Source organism: Macrobrachium nipponense, chromosome 1 (genome assembly GCF_015104395.2).
Source record: "Macrobrachium nipponense isolate FS-2020 chromosome 1, ASM1510439v2, whole genome shotgun sequence".
Lineage (NCBI taxonomy): Eukaryota > Metazoa > Arthropoda > Malacostraca > Decapoda > Palaemonidae > Macrobrachium > Macrobrachium nipponense.
The window spans coordinates 114,373,945-114,383,944 of record NC_087200.1 but is presented as its reverse complement, the minus strand read 5'-3'; positions in this window follow the sequence as shown (position 1 = coordinate 114,383,944).

Here is a 10,000-nt window from a genome sequence, read left to right as displayed (position 1 = left end):
TATATATATATATATATATATATATATATATATATATATATATATATTATATATATATTACTCTTTTATGGTAGAGAATTCTTTGGTTTTCAAAGTACATCTGGTACCGTGACTGACTCCGAGGTGAGAATCGATTCTGACTTTGAGCAATCTTTTGGTTGCTCCCATGCATTTCGCAATTTCACATTTCTGGAAAGTAAAACAATAAACCGCTAAAAATCTTATCAATGCCTGAAGTTTATCTTTGTAGGAGAACATAGTATAACCCAGCGTTTTAGGATTTTTAATTATCAATTTGAGATTCACAGCCGGAAACGTGTTCTTCATTACTTTATATACACACGCACACACACACATATATACCGAGTGTTTCGAAATTAGAGCCCCCACCCCTCCCACCCTCCACAGAACAAATGGAAAGTTATGAAGTTTTCTGCTATAGCCTATCTCCAAGTACATTATCTTAAGTTTCTATTAAGCTATTTTTCATTTTACATTTCTTGTATTATCCGACTGAGTGACGGAGTTTGATACAGCCATGCCTAACCACTCGGTGGAAATCAGATGGATTGACCGAATCCCTTTAGAGAGGCCAGGGATGCTGGAGCATCCTTCATTTCCTGTTCCTGGATAGCTAAATAAATTAAAAGAAATGAATCCTTTGTTAAAAGAAACTGGAACAAAAATCCATATGACTGCCATCGCATCAGAAGTGAAAATCTTGGAAGGCCTGAAGTCCTTTCTCAGGAGTGAAAAGACATCATACCTGAGGCAGTGGGTAGACCTAGAAAGTCTTTACGTAAATTGGTGCTTGAACTAGAAACAAAAAGGGGAAAGATGAGAAGTTATAATGCTGTATATCGTGAGTTGAAAAAATCTGGTATCAAGCCATTTCATGTTATCAGCAAGCCCAACATCACTCAGCAACAGAGAGAAGACTGTGCATGGTTTTGTGGTTCATTTTTTAAAGACTGGGATGAAGCTGACTTTCTCCATGTTGCCGCATCAGATGAATTCTTCATTTACACAGTCAGGAAGCCACATCATTAAAATGACATCATTTGGGCTGCAAAGTTGGATGATATCAGCGATGTTATGCTCTATCACCAAGTTGTGAACTTTCCGGAATGTTTGGGAATTTTTCTCTGTTTGGCAGCCAAATGGTTAATGTGGATCATCAAAGAAAAAGGACAGTCATGGAATGACGAATACTTCAGAGAAACTGTGCTTACTGGTGGAGTATTTCCTTTCCTCAAAGATCCTGAAAATGTGTTATCTGTTGAAGAAGTCACACCTTTACATGATAAGGTACCATGTTTCAAGGCTCTTCAGACACAGGAGCTGCTTCGAAACAGTGGTATGGATTTTTTCTCGTCAAGTGAATTTCCAAGTAGCTCCCCTGACCTTAATGTGTGTGAAAACATTGGTAGTATCTTAAAGGATTGTGTTGAAGTACACACAGTGAACTATGATGGTATGCCAAGCCTCGACGACCTGCGAAGAGAGGTGACCAAAGTGTTCAGGGAAATGGAGTATGAGTCTCAGCTTTTTTGCACTTAACTGAAATCATACCCCTCAAGAATGCAGGCTGTAGTACAGGCAGATGGAGGCCACACAAAATATCAAATACTCAGAGAGAAACTTAAATAAATACCTGTTCTGAATTACTTTTGTTTTTGTCATAATCAATTTTAGTTTATGCTGTAGAGTGGGGGGCTCTAATTTCGAAACACCCTGTATATATCTATATATAAATATAATATATATATATATATATGATATATATATATATATATATATATATATATATATATATATACATATATATATATATGTATATATATATATATATATATATATATATATATATATATATATAAATATATATATATAAATATATATATATATATTTTTTTGCTGGCTTTCTCATGCCCGCTGTCTTTGTCTATAGGTTTAATTCGTCTGTCTCACCCTTTGTTCTATCATTTTGCTTGTTTTCCTTACATCAAAAACACATCCCAAAGTTATGAAAGTTGTTCAATTAACTGGCATATATTTAGAAATAAAAAAAACAAAATATATTTAGCGCAATAATAAAGAAGGGAAGCCTGCTAGGTTAGCCGATTTTACTATATTAGAATATTGTATTAGCTGTCATCAGTCTAGGCAAAATAATGAACAACTATTAGTGTCTACTGCACGAGGGGCACTGATTAACTTTTTAACTGATAATGTTTGCGGAAGTTTGCAAATTTAAGGCGAACTACGCTGCTGTCTTTAATATAGAAATTCGACTACAAATTGATTCAATAGTCTATGGCCTCTAGCGCTTATCGAATATGAATAGATTCCCTGTACCTACAAGAAATACAAAATCATGTAAATGAAATTTTGCTTTCCAGTGTTTGGTTTCATTGGTGTAGCAGTTTTACAAAGGTTAGTCTCAATATATAATAAATTTTAACTTCTCCGTGATGAACTCAAATGCTACCTTTGAGAATTATTGAATGTCCAGCGCCATTATAACTGCAACTGCATTTGAAAGATAACATTTATAGACCTGGAATATTTATAATAAATAGTTTCTAACTCCAAGATGGTCGGTGATGATCCTAAATACTGAATGACTAACTACATCTGCTTTGGATGATGACATCCAGAGAGGAGAATATAAATACTAGTTCCCGGTTGAATAACAGAGGGAGATTTTCACAGTTGGACTCCTTTGAGCTCATATTATGTCTGAAGCATAACTGATCCTGCTAGTCAAGTGGTATGTGTAAATAATCAAACCAGCGTGAGGTTGAGAGAGGATCCACCTCCTAATTGGACAGCAAGTTGAAAGTTTAACAAAGGCCGCTTCCTGTAACATCTTGGTTGGATGTGGGATTCTGAATATTCACGGATTATGTCATATTCTTTAGTTGAATCAAGATAAACGAGCGTAAATAAAATCATACTCGAATAAATGACCATTATTTCACTTATGATTCGTACATCTCTTAACGAATAATCATGAAAACTGACTCGACAAAAACATCTGAATAATGGAGTTGCTGTTTAAGCACGGGGAACTTTAAAGATGTGAAAAATAACATAAAATATTACTGCTTTCTCAACAACAAAAAGTGTTTTTATATAGTGACAACCTATGCTTGTTTTTTATTAAGTGAAGAAGTATTGGGCTATTTGTTACTGGTGCAGAATTTGCAGAGATATCCTCTGTTTGTTGTTTTTCACCACTCCACGGCATTCTCAATGGTTAATTCTTCAGTGTTTCAAATATGCAGGTGCCAAGAACGAACTTTCCTCTTACAAAGCAATGTAATGGATTCAATTTTCCTGAACTTACGTCTTCGTCTCATTTCTTACCGGTTTTTCCGGCTATTGTCTTCAACAAAAATGGCAGTCTGAAAATACTTGACTCAGTCGTACAGTTCGTACCAAATGACATTCTTCTACGCAATTAAAATAGCTTTAATGAAATGCAGCATTGGAAATGACTCTTTGCCTCCATAATTCGGTCCGGTATCGGTTATCATATTCCAGCGGTATACCAACGACTTACGGCTGCTGTAGGAATCTAAAACGTCATATAACGTCATAACTGACAGCACTTGAAGCCTGACAAATGTCCAGAATTCATTACTTTGGGGCGCATCTCATAACAAGAATGTCAGTTCATGCTTGGGGAGGCTTCTTCTTATTCTGAATAGACTGTGATATAGCTGAAATAAAAAAAAATTATTGGAATAAAAAATTAATTGTTTTAAGGCAAAAACGTTTGGAAAAGCAAATGCATTTACGATAGCAAAATAAGGATAGTTTTATACCTTGAACTCAAACCCCAAGAACCTCACAGCGTATGTATACTAGTATCACTTTGTAAATTCGTCAAAATAACAAGGTAAGAGCATTTACCAAGTTCCCATCCCCGCCTTTATGATCTACGAGTCATAGCTGAGGGCAACCCAATTTCCTTGGTATTATTCGAATTGTGGAGGAAACGAGAACTGAAAACCAAATAGTATATTACGGGTCTGAGGGAATATTCAACCTCCAATTGAACAACTGAACTTAATTCATATCAGACTGTTTCAGAACTCGGCAAACGTTCCCGGTAACTTGATAGCACACGTAGCAATCCTTATTTGAAAAAAAAAAAAGCTTCGTTGCACTCTTTACAAAACACCAGCACGTGGAAATGACTTTGTTGTCACTTTGTAAGGAAAACGATTCATCTCCATTCATCTCTTTATAAAAATTAGTATACAATAAATTGTCACTAGCTAAAGCTGTAGACAGTCATCATCAACTAAAGTTCACGTATGTGAAAAAATACTTCCATTCAATGTTTGAAAGAATCTAGTACGAAAAATAGACAATTTTCGTTTATACTTCATGAAGAACCATTATGTGGAATAATTAGTGTTTGCTCGCTTCTTTATCAGGCAAAACATGAGCAATTGAAAGAAGTTAGATTTAATCACCTCAGTGTGCGTTTTTGATGACATTTAATGAAGGCAAGTAATATTTCGTTCGTGATGTTATCAACCGCTCACAATTTCAATCTTAATGAGTAAACCTAGGAAAATGTAAGTGAAGCTGAAAACATTACCTTAATGTCGTCAAGTTCCCCCCGCCCCACCAAAAAGAAAAAAAAACACACATGCTCTCATTATTTCCAATACGTGCTTGAGGGTAAAGTAAAATAAATATAAAGCTCTATTTCACGTCCAGTCTAATTCATTAATGAATAATGACACTAAATACAAGTCTCCGTTATCAACACGCAATGTTTATAGGTCTGTTTAAACACTTAAAAATACCATGATTTTGTAGTGCAGGACAGCGTTTTATTTTTCTGATCTGACACGATGTAGGGGTTTCAAAGCTGAAGAAAACATGCTTTATGAAAGCAGTTTTTTTTTTTTAATTCTCTCTGGTATTCAGATAATCATGAATATGCATACTTAATTTGCTTTCACTTCCGTTTGTAAATATATTTCTATTCCTTGAAACCTTCCTCCTAAAGATAAGAAATAAATTTAATCTGCGACACGACAGAATTAATTTCCATCTTAACCACAAAGTAGACTCAACATTTGACTAAGCATCAACCTCATCTCTCGATGCCAAATTGAATTTCTGCCAGGATGTGTCACACGGCATCCCGAAGGACTGCAAGTCATTAGCGATCAAACAGAGAGAGAGAGAGAGAGAGAGAGAGAGAGAGAGAGAGAGAGAGAGAGAGAGAGAGAGATTAAACCTACCAGTTACAGTTCAATTGAATAAAATTACCAGTTGTAATAAAACAAAAGATATGAATTGAAAATAGAGGCAGAGACATCTTCACCATATAACTAAACAGATACAGAAGACCTGATGAAATTAGACTCCTTACTAATGAAATTCCGGTATTGCCTCTGAAATCTATGCACATAAGAGGTCTATACGCTGTCTTTCTTTATGGAGTTTTGCTTCATAGTTTATATTTGTTTTCATATTCAAGAGAATGCATCTTTTGGTACTGTTAACTGATTCTCTTATAAGTAATGTCAAATTAAAGTGCGTATATTACAATTTTATTTAGGAATCAGCACCAACTATCTTAATGGCAAAGACTTATGCAATTTTCGGCTTAAAATGTTCATTATTCCATTAAAAATTAAGCAAAACTGCTACAGTATGCGTTCGAGAAAGATTTTTTCAGATTGCATCGAATAAACTACATAATATTAATATTTAGAAACATAAAAAAGCTGATATGCAGATTGTTAAGTTGCATATTAGCGGTGTCGATCACGTTCGTAAGGTCTGAAGTCTGCTCCCAGCCATGGCCCTAATTGTGAATGTTTACCGGAATCATCTCAGTGATAAAAAATTACTAGGCGCCCTATCTCTAAAGACCTACTTATCCACTTCCATAAATAACGGGTGGTAATAGAGAAAAACAACAAAGCACAACGGCTTCTTTCATGCTTAATGGTGGATGAAGCCCAAGTTTAGGGAACTCCCACATCGATATCAGTTTCATACGCCAACATAGTAAGCTCATGAACGGTGCATCGACTCCCCTGATACACACTATCCCATTCACTCATATATCTTCAACACATTTATGCTAACTGAATTTGTAAGTTCTGCCTTTGCTTATTCATGCAGTCTATCCAGTGTTTGCTATGTCTTCCTTCCCTTCTCCCTCCTAGCACTCCTGCATTAAGTACTTCATTAACCAAAATATCGTCCACTGTTCTTTCCACATCGCCTAAGCTTCAAAGAAAATCTGATCCATCCTTTCATCCACCTTAATTTCTTTGCCAATTATTCTAAAACACCTGCACAGTTCTCGGCATTTCAATTTTCCTTATGCTCCATATATCTGGAAAACAGCTGATTTTATCAGTTTCAGCATTCTTTAAATTTAGCTTATATCCAGTGTTCACAATTCACGTCCACTAGGGTGAGTTGATACAACAAGCTCTTCATACATTTCCACCTTGGATTTATAGATACCCAAAGTCCCAAACCAACCTTTTATACACACTGTGCTGTTTTCCTTGCTATACCTGTTCTGTGACTCACCTAATCTCTCACTCCACCATTACATGCACGAATCAACTAGTTCCATTCTTCCACCATCCACATTACATTACCATTCGTTGCTGCACTTACCTCTTTTCTATTTATCCACACGACATTATTCTTGTTCTTAATTACTTTCAAGTTTCTTTTCTATCAAAGACTCACAGACGCTATCCCCAATCATCTCTATGCTTTAACTTGCAAGGGCCCACGCGGACCCACACCTTCATCTCACCTGGCCAGCCAATCTCCTTGCAACAAACAGCTCCGCGCCAAACGCACGTATACAAGAAACACACCCAATGCCATGCATATTTTGTACATATATTTTCATTCATATTATTGCTAAATTAAATGTATCCCTATCACTATATGCATTACAATGTTAGCATTTCAGCGATGTGTACCATAGTTTCATCCGTGTTTTTATCGATTTATATGTATCTTTCCATTTGTCAACAAACACAAGTGATTGTGTTGTGACCTCTGTTTTGGTTCGTCTCCTATCAGGCATTACATTTCCGCTTGCAAGAGCTATTGACCTATCTGCATGTAGTCTGAACAATTTAGTAAGTTTGTTGACTGTTTCTTACTCATGCCTTTGCCCCATTGGTGACCTTGGAGATGACTAGTCCAGCCAACCCCAACGATGCCAGCCTCACCAGAGATACCATCTCCACTGCTCCATACATCTACCTCTATTCACGCCCCACAACCCAGAGCTTGGTTATTCAGGGCAGAGACAATCTTCCAATTGAAGAAAAATACCTCATTAGCACACAAAGCAGGCACAGTCCTTGAATTCCTGCCATACGACGTTTATGAGCAAGTTGCAGGATGGCTAACAGAACTTAAAACACCTGCTACCTATGAATTACTAAAAGTCCAGCTGAAGTCATCCTTCAGCATGCCACCCACCCCAAGGTCCAAGAAATTCCTCAACAATGCGGGGGACAGCCACAGGAGACGATCAGCCATCGCATGTCTACTACAACCGGTTACAGTGGCTCATAATGGTACCGCCACAGACAGCCAACCTGAATCAACCCTAGACCTTGTGAGAGCAGGTCTTCACAAAACTGCCCTGCCAAACAGTGGTGGCCAATCCCAATGCCTCCACCATGCCAATCCTCACACATTCATCTCACCTGGCCAGCTAATCTCCTCACAACAAACATCTCTGCGCACCAAAAGCATGCATACAAGAAACACAGCATTCTTCACGCATCTGTTGTCCATATATTTTTATTCATATTATTGTTATGTTACATGTATCATTATTACTACATGCCTTAGAATTTCAGTATTTCAGCTATACATACCATAGCTTTAGTCGTGTCTTGGATATCGTTTTATATGTATCTTTCCATCCATCAACAAAACACGTGATTGTGTTGTGATCTGTTTTGGTTCACCTCATGTCAGGCACTACATTTCCACTCGCAAGATCTATTGACCTGTCTGTTTGTTGTCTGAATAAATTAGTAAGTTTGTAGAAACTGCCTCTTACTCACGCCTTCACTACGAATTATTCATACATCAATCCCGATTATAATTTATTATTCTTAGACTTTCCAACTGCATCTTATGTGCTGGTGTGCATAAATGTGTTCTTGCTCTAGTTGAACCATTTTTTCCTGAGATAAAAGCATATAAAAACTAAATAAACACGCGATAACGATATATTAGGACTAATATTCTTACCATAGCCTTAACCACTCATGAAAGTAGAATGGAGGCATGTAAGAAAAGATACTTATAAGGTGTAAAAAGTGTGGAAAATGATAACTTAGGCATGATTAGAAACCGTTTATAATCAGCTTTCTGACTTCTGTGACACAAGAAGCATGACGCTGACTAATTTTTCCCTCATTAATTTGCAGTTATGGGGATATTTGCATAATCATTTATAAATTAGGTGACCAAAAATCTGAAAATCTATCTTACAATAAGTATTTTGTAGTTCCTACTTTCTGGTATGAATGACGATTGTGGACATCAAACTCTCCTTCTTGTAATGCTCCTGTAAAAACAGTGCGACCTCTCTCCAGTCTCAGTATTATAATGACCGGAATGTTGCATATAAACAAAAACCCTCAAGCTCCCTGACCCTACCTTACTGAACACAGTTAAGCAATAAAATGCTGACATTGTTGGAATGAATGGAAACAGGAAAAGAGGACACCAAAATAATACCATTCATAAGTAATTATGATAAAATTTGGAAAAGAGTTGTAAGGAAAGATCATTCACTATATGAAATTCCTTTGATTCATTTCCGTAAAACAAATGAAAGCAAAGGTAAAATTTGGCAAATATAAAAGTAATGTTCAAAAGAGGGATAGACATACCATCTAATCTCATCCCAACAAACTTCTCTGTGCGTCAAACACGCATATACAAGAAACACAGCATACACCACACATCCCTTGTAAATATACTTTCATTCATATTATTGTCATGTTAAATGTCAGTCAGCATTTCAGCCATACGTAACATAGTTTCAGCTGTATGTTGTATATTGATTCATATGTATCTTTCCTTCTGTCAACAAATACAAGTAATTGTGTTTGACCTCTGTTTTGGTTCGACTCGTGTCAGGCACTGCGTTTCCGCTTGCAAGAGCTATTGACCAGTCTGTTGTCTAAATAAATTAGTAAGTTTGTAGACTCTGCCTCTTTTGCTCACGCTTTCACTACATTTATGAAAATGGAGATGATCAGCCCAGCCAACCCCAGTGATGCCAGCCTCTCCAGCAACACCATCACCGCTGTCTCCATATGTCTACCTCCATTCACACTCCAGAACCCAGAGCTTGGTTATTCAGGGCGGAGACAATCTTCCAATTGAAGAAAAATACCTCATAAGCGCACAAAGCAGGTGCCGTCCTTGAATTCCTGCCAGACGACGTTTTCAAGCAAGTCACATGATGGCTTATTGAACATCAAACGTGTCACTTACGAACAGCTGAAAGATCAGTTGAAATCTTGAAGTCATCCTTCAGCATGCCACTCAGCCTAAGAGCCAAAAAATTCCTCAACAACGTGGGGACAGCCATAGGAGACGAGCGGCCATCGCATGTCTACAAGCAGTTACAACGGTTCATAACACTACCTGCCACAGACAATCAACCTGAGTTAACCCTAGACCTTGTGAGAAAGGACCTCCTCATAAAACTGGCCCCTAAACAGCAGCAGCTATGCCCAATGCCTCCATTATATATGTCAAGCAAAGAATTCCTGTGAATGGTTGATGCAGTGCACGTGGCCCACAAAACAGCGGAGCGAACACAGCCATCAACAGCAGCTACAGCACAACGGTCCCAGCAGTCAACCAACACAGAACCCGACAGCAACCCAGAGGGACTGGCTGCCCTCATCCACAATTGAAACTTCACCAAGCAATTCATTAAGAG